Raw genomic sequence first — 14,295 nt, 5'->3', positions numbered from 1 at the left:
GAGAAATTTTTAAAAACGAAATCAGTTTTTGCTCAAATAACAAATGTCTGCTAATTTCTCTCTAAATTAATTTTTTTTAGACACCATTGAGAGGTGTTTTTCTTGTTTTAATCATGAACTCATTATTTTGATAAATTTTTTTAGAAAACAAGATTTAATATATATATTTTAATTAATAAAATTTTTTAAAATGTTAAAGATTAATTTTTTTTTTCAATTAAATTAATATTTTAGCGTTCTTAGAATATTAAAAAAAAGTGGGCAAATAATGTTACATTTCGGGGAAAAATAGTTAGCAGAAGATTGCAAGAACATTTTTTCAATTTTGTTTTTGTCAAGAAAACTGGACATTTGAACATTTTCAAAACAATGTTCCTGCAATGTTTTTATAAGCGAAATTTCTCACCTGAATCACTCCATTTTCTTACTCAAGTAAATGTATCTTGATTTAAGAAGAGATATTTAGATATCTGTACTGAGTAAGAACATCATTTTTCGCAGTGTGGCTGTTGAAATGTTGGTTGATCACTACTGTTAATGTGTGAGAATACACGCCTGGGCTTTATTTCAGTCTTGAGTTTAGTTTTGAGTTAAAACTGTTTTGTAAGAAGCGTTTGATTTTGCAAGAGATGCGTAAGGTTTTCTGTGTTGTGTGCATGTCGTGGGGTTTTGTGTGAAGAGTTTACAGAAAAAGAGCCGTAGTTTTATAAATTGTAAGCAATTAAAAAAAAAAAAGTAAAAACTGCAGTGTGTGAGAAAACAAGTGTGGGTTTTAGTTCGGTCTTGATTTTGGGATGAAATATGACTCAGAAGTTCTTGACAGGTTTCATCCATATATTGAAAAGTAACTTTGTAGTAGATATTTCCACTGTTGAACTTTAGTTGATCTGGAGCTGTTGTGCGGGATGTTAAAATGTGTGTGTGTCTGAATGTTTGGAACGTGTGGGTGTGTGTGTGCATGTGTGTGTTCTGGTTAACTCCAGTTCTGGTCTCTGGTTAACCCGTCTGGGCCGTCTGGTGCCTGTCGTCCATTCCTGTGAGGTCACGTGACCTGCTGTAATGACAGGGATTCGCCCTGGACATCGGCGAGAACTTTTGACAATAAATACTGTCCGCTATCTGCCAAGAGCAGGAAACGGCTCTGGAGCGCCGAGAGCAAGTCAAACGATGACTGATGTTTTGGCCCGGACACAATCTGCAGACGTTTTTCACATTTTCTACACTGGTTTTGGTAGTAAATCTGCTCAAGTCGAGTTTAAACGTGATCAGATGTGTTAATTGTGACTCACAGTTTTGCTCTGCTACAAAATAGAGTACGAAAATTCTCTATTTTCTTGTTTTACTGTGGAAAAAATGGCTTAAGCTGGTCTGAAAAGTCCTCAAAACCCCTCTAATGTTTTTTTTATGGTCATGGTTTTGTATTTAGTTAAGTATAATAACCCTGGTGATTAGAGTGACAACATCAGACTAAAACACAATAATGAGCAATAATGTCACAGTATTTTGTCTGCACTGATAGTTATAGATAAATGGTCTTGTTATTGAAAAAACGAGACTATTTTAAAACAGCTGAGCTACTGGCACAGAGAAAATTCACTGTTTTTCTTCTCTAAAACCAGCCTGAGCAGATTAGCAAACCAGTTTAGGCCAGTTCAGGAGGGCCGGTTTGCACCGATCGCTGGGATCCGCAGCAGCATATACGTTTATCACAAATAAAACGTGATTAATGCTGTAAATGTTTACTCGTGTTTGTCTCTGTTTGCGCTGCTCTCTGCCAAAAAGCTCCGAACTCTCCTCCAGCACTCAGAAAGCAGAAACAAACTCCCTAAACGCCGCAGAAAGAGCTCATTGTGCCCCGATAGTGAAATACGGAGACGGAGCCCGTCTGAAACGCTCCGGCTGAGCTTTCCTGGACCGGCGGAATGATTTTCCCATTTCCAGTAGATTTGTGATTCAGATCAGAGTCGTTTCCTCCACAAACGCCATTGACACGTTCAGCAGACGGCGGCAGAGGAAGCCATTATTCCTCGTGTTCTGATCTCATCAACCTTTAGGGTTTGCTCACCGTGTGAACCTTAATAATCAGCTTTTATTCTGGCTATTAAAGCTCGTTCTATGGGAGCTTGTTTCTGCCACAGGGTAAAAGCAGTAAAAAGGGCAATTGAAAGTTTTTAGCTTACAGTTCTGACTTTTTTTCTCAGAAGTGTGAGAAATACATGTAGAATTGTGAGAAGGGAATGTCAGAACTCGTAATTGTGAGGAAAAAAAAAAGAGAATAAAACTTGCAATTACCTTGGTTATTTTTAATTTTTTTATTATTTTGTGGCAGAAACAAAAAAAAAGATATAAACTCAGAATTCTGACTTTCTCACAGTTGCATTTTATATCTCACAAAAGACTGAAAAAGTCTTTTTTCACAAAACCATTAATAGATGTAAATTACATTTTTATTTTTCAATTTATCTGAATGTATATCTCTTTTTTTCTTTTTGTTAAAATTGTGTAATTTTGTGTCTTCAAACTCTTCCTGTTTTGACATGATTCGATTATGACATGATATTATTTTCAAGCATAACATTCCCACATTGTGTACCATTAGATTAGCATGATTAAATGTGTAAAACTATTTATTTATTTAATCTTATTGTAATTTTACTTTTGTTTTTTTTTTTCATAAATTTAGCAACTCCAGTATGGCAAACCCTGTTGCGGTTCATTCTTTGCAAACGGTCCAAATCTTGTATGTGTGCATGTACAGTATCATGTGAAAGTTACTGTTTCCAGCTCATGACAGGAACTGAAATTTTAGAAATAACAAGTGATTAGCTCAGACAGGCCTCACGACGGCTGGATTTTGTGTGAGTTTTTGCGTGTTGCTGTAAGTGTGTTACTGTCACACGCTAAACACCCGGACGTTCCTTCAGCTTTACCGAGCTCTTCTGGAATGAAGGCTGCGCTCTACTTCTCAATTTTCCGCTTCTATACTCTCGACCTTTAACCTCTCGCTTTTCTTTGTCCCTAGAAATCTCCACAATATCTTTCCATATGATCTCTGTCTCTCTGAAGGAAAGCTGGCAGCGCTGGGAGAGATCTTGGCAGGCTGGAGTCATTATTTGGAAATGTGTGTTTTTCTGCGGAGTGTGGCGGAGGGGCCAGCAGTAAAAAGGTGCTTTACAAGAGAGAGAGAGAGAGAGAGGGAGAATCGAGGGCTTATTCTGTGCGCCGAGGAAAGATGTTGGCAGACTTTCTGAGGAAAAACATGGACTGCTTGGCAGATAACTGAGAAAGAGAGAGAGAGGGAGAGAGTCACATGAGATCTCTTTAAAATCTCAGTAGTTTCTCTCCAGCAGCAGAGAGATGAGAACAACTGGAGACTTCTGCTCCAGTAACCGCATGCGTGTCTCATCTAGACTTTTACTGTAGATTTCAACAATGTCTCATAGTGTGCTCAGTCTCTGAATCATTTAGACAACCAAGACCCAGGGTCTAAAATTAAAACCAGAAAAAAATTGCTACTTGAAATAAAAAATAAAAAATCCCAAAACCCTTCCAGCCACTTGCTGAACATCTAGCAACATTTTAAAATTAGGTTCGTTTAACTTGATGTACTAAAATAACTAAAGGTTAAACAAACAATAAGAGTAATAAAAATAAGAAAACCACACAAAGCTCAAACTAAAATTAAAATGAATATATAAATAAAATGAAAAGAATATAAAATAAAAATAAAATAATAAAAATAAAAAACATTTAAAAAAAACAAGCAAACAGTACAAAATCAGTAAATAAGTTGGATGACATGTTTGGAAAAACATCATAGTCACGCTCACCATGAGAAAACTGGGTAGTGTAGCTTTTTCTGTGGTTGTTTGCTGCATTTTACTGCAATGCTAGAACTCACAATTGCACACACACTTACACTGACATGCCAACACACACACACACTTACTGTACACACTCACACTCATGCTTTCTCCTATACTCACGCTCATACTTGCACACACTCAAACACACTTGTACTCTCTCACACACACACACACACACACACACTTACACTCATACTCACACTTGCACACACACACACATTCACACTTACATTTACACACACTCATAGTAATATTTACACACACTCACCCCCATACACATACTTAAACACTCACACTTATGCTTACACTCACGCCCACACTTACGCTCATACTCACACTTACACTCACACACACTCATAGTAATATTTACACACACTCATGTTCATACTCCCACTTACACGCTCACACTAATACTTACACTCACGCTCACACTTACACTCATACTTATGCTCACACTCATACTTACTCATACTAATATTTACACACGCTCACATTCATAATCCCACTTACACACACTCTACTCACACTAATACTTACACTTACACATACTTAGTCACGCTCACACTTACACACACTCATACTAATATTTACACACACTCACGTGCATATTCACACTTACACACGCTCATTCTCACTCTTACACTTACACGTATACTTACACTCACACTTACACATGCTCATCCTAATATTTACACACATTCACATTCATACTCCCACTTATACACTCTACTCACTCTAATACTTACACATACTCGTACACATACTTACAGTCACACTCACACTATCACACACTTATACTAATATTTACACACACTCACACTCATACTCACACTTACACACTCACACTAATACTTCCACTTACGCTCACACACACATAGACTTACACTCACGCTCATACTCACACTCATCCTAATATTTACACACTCACATTCATACTCACACTTACACACTCTACTCACACTAATACTTACACTTACACACACTCACACTCATGCTCACACCCACATATACTTACACTCACACTCACGCTCACACTTACACATGCTCATACTCACACTTAAACTTACACACATTCATCCTAATATTTACACACACTCACGTTCATACTTCCACTTTCAGGCTGTACTCACACTAATACTTACACACACTCATACTCACACAAACGCACTCACACTTAAAACTTCCACATGCACGCACACACACATACACGCTCACGGCGGTCTGAGGGAAGTTTATCAAGTGCATGCGAACATTCCAGAAATAAAAGCACAAAGCGAAGGGGTCGGGGGGAAACAGCAGAGCGACTCCAGCTCATTGTTATGGGTGTTTTTCATGAGATCTACAGCAGTTCATCTGAGGAGATCTTATTTGGCCCTGATTCACCACAGCAAAACCTCAACACACAGATTTACTAGTTTAAATAAACACACTGCTAAAAATGCATCTTTGTCTCATTTTCCAGCACAAATATTCTTAAATCGAGTTAAATGTTGTTTTAACACTTACATTCACGACACATCCTCTTAAATCTCAGTCTTATACAAAGACTACAGAATACTCAAGACGGGTCACTCGTATCATTTTGAATGTTGAAAAATGCAACGCTGAATATGGCCACTCTACCAAAGGAAGCACTGCCTTCTAAATAAAAGAGCTAATCGCTCAAACTTTAGATTAGAAATATACATATTATATGAAAAATATAACAAATAATAAAATATTGAAAATATAAAAAAAAGAATAATTTGTTAAAAATATAACAAAAGCTTTAATAGCATCTTAATGCTAAAATAACACTGGTTTTATTTGTTCATTTAATCAGTTTTGATGAGTTTTTTGTGGTGCACATGAACTGTTATGATGCGCACTGTGAAAATGTTGTTTCAGCGTAAATTGCTTTATAAGTTTTAGTCAACTAGTTAAATTAAGTGACAGCTTGGATATTTAAGTTCTCATCAAGTTAAATCCAAGAAAGTCATTTTAATGCTAAGTTGCTATATTAATGCTAATGCAGTAGTCAGTTTAAAACAAACATAACAAACACGTCAGCTAAAGCAGAAATGACAGTCGCTCTGTGTCGCACGCAAATGAACTCATTAGACGGACAGACGGACGGGTTTGGGTCCGAGTTCTGGAAGTGTTTAAAGGCGGATTCAGTGCCAGGAGGAGACAGAAAAGCTTTAAATGGACCTCCAGTCATTAACATTCTTTATCTGCTGAACGCTGAGAAGTTACAGGGCAAACAGAGCAGCTATAGGACCCTGTGTGTGTGTGTGTGTGTGTGTGAGTTCATTCTATAGGCTCATTCTAAGGGATTTGTGGCTCTTTAATAAATGTGACCAAACAGTGTGTGTGTGAATGATGTGGAACACTCTTTTATACCCGAGTGTTTCCCAAAGCTTCCCTTCCTCCTGCTCTCATTCTCACGTTTCGTCTCTCCTCGGACTGCATTAAAACCTCAGCGGCCGAATCTTTCATTTAAACGTGAAGAGCCATGAATGTGTCAGAATCACTCGCCTCATAAAAGCTCTTTTACTTCAGCCTTTCTTTATCGTTCCAGCACATGATATACAGCGGCCTTCCGGACACTTTTGGGCACTTTTAAAACAATCGCAAATTGTTCACAGAAATAATGTCATCTCTTTTAGGTATTTGTGCAATGTTTATAGTGTTTTCTCAACTCTGCATACTTCAGGGATGAAGTTGTCTGGGTTTCGTCTCGTTTTAAACATGACGTAGATGCGTTCTTGACCGATTTCACTCTCTAAACGAGACGTCAGCAGAGTTTTAATGTGTTTATGGTCTGATTCGGATGTCAACATGTGGAACTGGTGGAAGTAAAATCTGAGCACACCTCGTCTGAGGAAGTGGAAACCATTTAAAATCTAATTGGATCCATTTTTCATTCAGGACTCTTCATTCTCAAACAAGCAGATCTGTATTAATGAAGTGCTGAGATGAATCGATCTAATGCAGTTTACAAGTGTGTGGAAGCAAAATCAGTCTGAAAGCAGAAAGATGGTGAATTATTAAATTAGTGGTACATCTCTATATTATTTTATATTTAATTTAAATATATAAATATAAAACATCAAAAAAAGTGACATTTTATTTTACGTTGACGTTCTTTTACTGTTTGTTTTATAACGGTTCCTGGTATGATTTAGATAGTATGGTGAGGTGCTGCAGGAATAAATATGACTGATTATGAATGTTTGATTCATCTGTTCGGTGGACGCGGCGCTGCGAGAGCAGGAAGCGTTTGTCAGGTTCGAGTCTTTGTCCTTCCTGAGTCTCTCCAAACACACAGTTAATAAAGCAGTAACAGGGCAACAGATCCGCACTCGCTCAAACATCTCATTTCCCAGTGTTCACTGCAGCTTTATTGACTGTGTCTCTCTTTCTGTCCGTCTGAAGGGCGTTTCAGTGTTTAGTTTGGAGTAAATAAACTGCCCTGTGAATTCGCCCTCTCATTCATCCTCACATATTCTACTGAAAATGTGAACATCTAGCTCAAATTTTAAAAATGAAGAACGTTTAGCATCATAAATTAACTTCATATGAAGTCTGTGCTGTGTCATCATGTACAGTGATATGATCCACACCAGGATTATCATAGTAAAATAAAACCATAAAATCCTTTGTGTTACGTAACATAAAATGTAACTAAAATAGAACATAAACTTAAACCTATTTTATTACAGCTTGATGCCAACGCCAAAAAAAGTAATGTATTGTCCCTGTAACGTAGAGTATACCTGAACACACACACACACACACACACACACACACACGTGCGCAGCAGGTCAGTAGTAATGTGGCTCATAAGCGGCTTACGCGGCTCCATATGTTGTTGTGAGACAGAGTTTGTGAGCTTACAGCTGAATTAAGATGCAGCGCACGCTTGAATGACTTACAGACAAGACACGGGACAGATGGAGCACATTTCCCGCAGTCAGATGCTCTTATCCAGCTAATGCTGCTGGGTCTGAGGAGAGACTCCACAGCTGATCTTTAGTGTCAGTTATTGCATGATTAGAACCACTATCATCTCAATCACCTGGTGTGAATGCAGAATCATAACCAGGGCTCTCAAGGTTTAGAAAAAGTTTGGAGTGAGATTATATCTGTTAGGAGAGGAATTCTCTCCAGTTTTTACATTTGATCTATTGTTCATAATTGACCAGCACAAAATAGAAACTATAACAACTGGTAAGTTTGATTTAAGTCAAAGTAATAAAAAATTTAATGAAATGTCTTGTATATTTAAAAAATAAAAAGAAATTTGGCCCCAAATGATACAATGAGCAGCAGTGCTCAATGTACATACTGTAGGTCTACAGATACAGTAGGATTGCAGAAATTGCCCCGAGCATGTATGTCAAGCTCTGTGTCTGAGCGAGAGAGTGCATATTTCAGTTTATGAATGACATTTTGATGACACTGGTAGGGGCTCAAACTCAAACTAGTTACATAATTTCATTACAAAATAATTGTAACTAATTGGTTACAGTTACTGAGAAACAGTGTATAGTTAAATTACAGTTACTTATGAAAATTACAAAGAGGGTTACATCTGAATATTTTCACACAGATTTGATTCATTTCTTTCCCAAAGTGCATGGACTGCTCTAAAATATTAGGCAAAAATGTTTCAGAAGTTTAGGACACATGTTTATTCAATAACTGATTTATTTCCAATTTGGGTTTATGTATATGCTTTATTTTTTAAGACTAACTGATTTTTTTTTTCTCCAAGGCATTGTTAGATGCCAATGTTTCCAGTCATAGCTATGCAAGGATTTGATTATAAAAATGGTATCATAGCTGTTACTATATGTTTCGATTTTAAATTTGTAACTCTTTTTTTTTTTTTTTTTTTTTTTTTTTTTTTGGTTTTCAGTTAATGCTTACTTCAAATAATGATTTTTCAACATTTTAGCTTAGAATATAGTAACCCTGGCTTGAGTGTGTTCTTAAAGTGAAACCTTGTGTGTTTCTTTTTGGATTGTGGGAGGAAACTAACCTTCAGAAGGACACGTGGAGAGACTGAGTGTGAATCATTTATCTGTCACTGTGTCCAGTGAGGAGTTTATCATCATAGATAGCTTCATGAATACTGAATACTGCTTTGTGTTTCTCTCATTTACACACACACACACACACACACACACACACAGTCCTTCAGTTCATAATCTAATCTGAAGTCAGAGGAGGACAGTGTTGGAAACAAGTGAAACTGACCTGATGTGACCTGATATACAAGTGTGTGTGTGTGTGTGTGTGTGTGTGTCATTTTTCACCTTGAAATCAAAAGAAAAATCTATTTTGCATATAGAAAGTGAAGCCTGTTTTTAGACTAAAAACATTGTTAAATCATTTTCATTTATCCTGCAGAAATTTGCATGGCTCTAATACAAGAAAAACACTGACTTAAAATGTGAATGTATTCATACAATGGTAGTTGTGCTGATTTCACAATTTTATTATTACAGTAATATTTTTACTGTAATTTAGTTAACAAAAGAGAACAATCATTAAAAATAGCGAGAATTACAAACAATTTTAAAAATGTTCACATCATAGTATTAAGAATTTGCAAGTAAATGTGTGAAATTGTCATGAAAATAATTTCACAGTTCAAAAAAGCTCAAAAAAACACGTTTTTTTTTTGAAGATGTAAATAAAAAAATGTATTAAAGTATGTTTACAAGAAAATATGTTTTACTGATTCAAAATGTCACATTTAATTTAGTGAGCTAATTGTTTGTGAAATTTGTTGGCAATCTCAGAGCATTTCTAACATTTTTCAGTTTATAAATAACATTCAGTTTACTTGAAATAAAGAATATCGCATTATTTATTTTGATGTTGTCGTGAACCGTGAGCCGCACATGTTCTTCTCAAGAGATTTACTAATTTTTGGTCTCTTTCGTGCGTTTAATTGGATTCATCAGTTTTCCTGTAACTGCAGTAAATATGACAGAAAGAAATAAACAGAAACAGAGAGAAACTGACGATCAGAGCCAAACATACAGACACAAACACATCTGCTGATGACACACAGCCACAGCAGATCTTCACACCGTCCTACCACGTTCACCATCAACAGGCCGTTCATCACGTCTGCTGGGGTTTGAGAGCTCAAGGTCAGGTTTTGTGTGATTATGGGGAGATTTCGGGTGCATTTTGTATTTACCGATGAGCAAACACGCAGCAGTGACGTGTCGCACAAACACACACATATATTATATACTCCACTTACATTCAGACATGCAGCTCAACACTTTCCAGGCCTTTCTGAAGTGAATTGGTGCCGAGGTCATGGCAGTTCAGCCGGTTTGTGGTTCATGTGCAGGTCTCCACCAAACACTCACCCAAGGTCCTGCTCGTAAACAGGTAATGATGTCACTTCCTGTAGTCAGAGAGGAAGTGCTTGGATCTGGTCCAGCAGAATCCTGGAGAACGGGAGCAGATCCTAAAACAATGCAGCTCAGATTTCACTGATGAACACTGAGAAACGTGGACTTTTAGCCCCATGAGATATGAACTATTCAGGATTGTAGGTTCTAATCAATAGTTCAGCTCAGCTAACAGGATGTTCTAGCAAGTTCTCTCAATGTTATTAATAAACATTCTTCAAGTAACATTAATGAAAATTTGTCCAGAGTTTTCTTGTCTTTAGCACAAACATTTATACAATGTCCATGTAACATTCTGAAACATTTTAGTTGGATGTTCATGTAACGTTGTTTAAACGTTGCTGTTTACTACCCAGACAGCAAAGTGATTCTAACACATAAAAATGTCCAGTTTTCCTGTCATGATTGTAATGTTATTTAAAGGTTACAAAATCCTGTTTTAAAAATTCCACTTACTTTTTCATCCAGATTATAACATTGTTTGAATGTTTATTTTTAATATTCTAAAAACATTACAATTTTCATTTTTGACTTGATTAGAACATTGTTTAAAGGTTACAAAGACGTTTCTTAGAATGTTCAACAGCTACAAGTAACATAAGGACATTTTGAAAATTGTTAATCTCTGAGTGTTTTCTTTCAACATTATAAGAGCATGTTAGTGTGAATATTCCATAAATAATATTTGTGACTCTGTACCACAAAATGAGTCTTAAGTATCACGGCTATATTTGTAGCAGTAGCCAACAATACATTGTGGGTCAAAATGATCGATTTTTATTTTACGCCCAAAATCATTAAGGAAAGATTATGTTCCATGAAGATATTTTGTAAATTTCCTCCTGTAAATATATCAAAACTTAATGTTTGATTAGTAATATGTGTTGCTAAGAGCTTCATTTGAACAACTTTCAAGGTGATTTTCTCAATATTTAGATTTTTTTGCACCCTCAGATTCCAGATTTTCAAATAGTTGTATCTCAGCCAAATACTGTCATATCCTAACAAACCATACATTAGTGGTATCTTATTGCTTGACCCTTATGACTGGTTTTGTGGTCCAGGGTCACATTTTAAGAACATTTTATCCTAACATTTATGTAACTTTTTTTTTAATATGTTGTGAAAATGATCCCTGTTAGTTGGGTAATTGTTTCTCATTGTTCAGTTAATGTTTACTGAACACATAACCAAAAAAAAAAACATTTTTAAAACATTTTAAAACTGAGAAAGTAACCCAAAGTACATAATCCAAAGTAACATTGTCATAACTTATTGTAAACGTTCTCCGAATGTATTTTTACTAGCTGTGTGAGCTTTGATACACGGATCAAGTTATGTACAGAGAGTGTTTTTCACTTCAACGGTTTTAAAACTTATTTTTCATTTATAAAGTGATGCATTTCTTACTAAAACATTTAAAATGTGCAAGAGCTGCATTGCTTTTAAACAACTCACTTTGAGAAAAGAGCAGCAGAAAAACAGGACAAACTAAGTTCTACATATGGGTCTAGGCAATGCATAATTCAAAATACGGGTAAAACACCTGTGAATGATCAATACGGAAAAGAGTGTTGTTGATTTAGAAAATGTTTGGTTTTGCAGTATGTGTGACACAGGTGTAAATGGTTTGGCAGTACAAATGAAGTTGTTTGTCATGCAACTGGATTTATTAAAGCTGACAGGCAGATGAAGAGAGATTTTGTTGTGCAGGAACAAAGATATGATGAGCAGATCTGAACTGATCATATTAACTGGATCAGACGTCTGATTAGTGATGAGTAATGGAATCCTGTCACGTTCACACACACCTGCATCTGTGTGTGTGTGTGTGTGTGTGTGAGTCAGCGGCTGCGTCACTCTGCTGATTCTTCAAAACACACTCGATCAATATGAGTAATCAATAAAGAGTTTTGACCGCTGCGTCTCACTGGTTTTTCCATTGTCTTGAGAATGAGTGTGATTTATGCATGACTGCATGGAAATGTTTTTCATTTCTGCAATGTTTGTCATGGTTTCTTGCACCAAAAATAGCTGTAATTTAGTATCACGTCTTTATTCATTAATGCAGCTGAAGTTTCTGAATGCTGAATAGGCTTTTATATGCAAATTAGGGTGATTATGTTAATGAGCTGATCGTTGTGAATTTTTGGTTACGTTTTACAATAACGTTCCGTTTATTAAAAGTAGTTAACTATGTTAGTAACTTGAACTGACAATAACCAATGCGTCAACAGCATTTGTTAATCGTATTTAATGTCAGTATTTACTAATACATTTTTAAAATCAAAACTTGCATTTGTTAGTAATATTTAATTGACATAAAAATGTTAACATTTACTAACACTAATGGTCTTTTGTAAATCATTTTGCATAAAAGCATCTACTAGGTGCATAATTTCATTTGCATTAAATTGCATTAACTTCTAATGTTAATAATTAATGCATTTACATGAGCAAACATTGACAGAGGTTATGATAAAGAAATACGTAAGAAATGTATTGGTCATTGATAATTGAGTTTATGTAAGCTAATACATTAAATAATGCATTTATTTAGTGTTGCTTCAAAGCTTTTTAGATATTTAACCAGAAAACAAAGTCAAAAACACCAGTTAAAAATGCAGTCAAGTCATTTTTAATACATTGTGCAAAGTTATTGCATTCACAGCAGGCAGATATAACTTTAACGCTTTAAATTATAATAAATAAGCAAATAAATACATTTTATTTTATTTTTCTTACAGTATATTTAATTTTTATAATGTATATTGTTTTTTAGGGTCACAGTATATATAAAAACAATAGACGTCAATGAAATGTCTCCATTTAGATGACAGTAAGCAGGATTGTTTTGGTCTTAAACTGTGTGAGACAGCAGACGTTCTGTCAGGATCCTCTCGTGAGACACGGGTCACAGTGTTTCAGCTCTGAATGAGAGACACACACACACACAGACGTTTCCTTGTGCTCATCAGCTAAATGCTAATCTGACACCATGCTAATCTCTTTGTCTTCGCAGTGGGGATGAGGCGATTAAAGTGTGCTAACAGCTTATTAGCATTTGTTATTAGTTAAACTAATCTGCTGGAGGCCTTCAGGAACAACAAGCTCTGAAAAACGCCTCAGATTGGTTGCAGGCGAGGGGGAAACTTCAGCCATTTTTCTTCTCTGTGCCTTTTGTTTTTACGAGCAGGATTTTCTGCCACGCTGTAGAAGCGCTCGATGTTATCAGAGGCTGAATTTATGCACGAAGCAAATTCGTTTTAATCACATTCATTCGCGGCGAGAGGGGGCAGATGTTTGAATCGCTTTACCTCTCGGTGCTTCTCGTCATCTGTTATTCATTTAGCACGATCCCCTCAGACCCGTCGGGCCGCTTCTCGTCACCGCGGCCTGATTTTTCGCTGAAAATAGCATTCTTCTGCCTGTTTTAAACAGCAGGATTGCATCTGTAAACTGTGCCGCCCCCTGCAACGTTCCCGATATATTCAAACATTCCTGAGTGTTTGAGACATGCCGTGAGTCAGAGATTAGCGCTGGACAGGAGCGCAGACAGATGGCACCTACTACAGCTCGGGATTCCAGCAGAGATGTTTTGGATTGAGAAGTTAATCTGTGCTGCTAGAATATCAAACCATCTGTGTTTAATGAGTTAAGAGGGTCCAAATTCAACTTGTCACACCTGCCACAGCACAGTGATTCTTAGCAGTCAAGTGATAAAATACAGTTCGTTTATTTAGGTCGAGACTTATTTTTTAGGTTAGCCTTTATTTCAACATTCTTCTGTTTTGTGTTATTTTAGTGTCACTGAGAAACTTTTTATTAATATTTTGAATTAGTTTTAGGCCTATTTTTATATTTTCAGTTTTACATTTTACAGTTTAAATTTCAGTTTTGATTTTAGATAAGTTTTTTTGGTCATTTTTTTATTATATTTTTTATTTTTATTTTATTTTATATTTTGTAATGAGAAATGCTGCCTTGGCAGCTAGCTAAAATAAAAT

General features: G+C 36.0%; 1 protein-coding gene across 1 annotated transcript in view; it reads left to right on the top strand.

The window, feature by feature from the left end:
- The window catches only part of LOC127176253 (protocadherin Fat 4), a 94,388-nt gene that overhangs the window by 59,827 nt on the left and 20,266 nt on the right, over positions 1-14,295 (top strand). The window lies entirely within an intron of this gene.

This window comes from Labeo rohita, chromosome 14 (assembly GCF_022985175.1).
Source record: "Labeo rohita strain BAU-BD-2019 chromosome 14, IGBB_LRoh.1.0, whole genome shotgun sequence".
Taxonomy (NCBI): domain Eukaryota; kingdom Metazoa; phylum Chordata; class Actinopteri; order Cypriniformes; family Cyprinidae; genus Labeo; species Labeo rohita.
The sequence above is the reverse complement of the archived record's forward strand: the minus strand, read 5'-3'. Positions and strand labels throughout refer to the sequence as shown.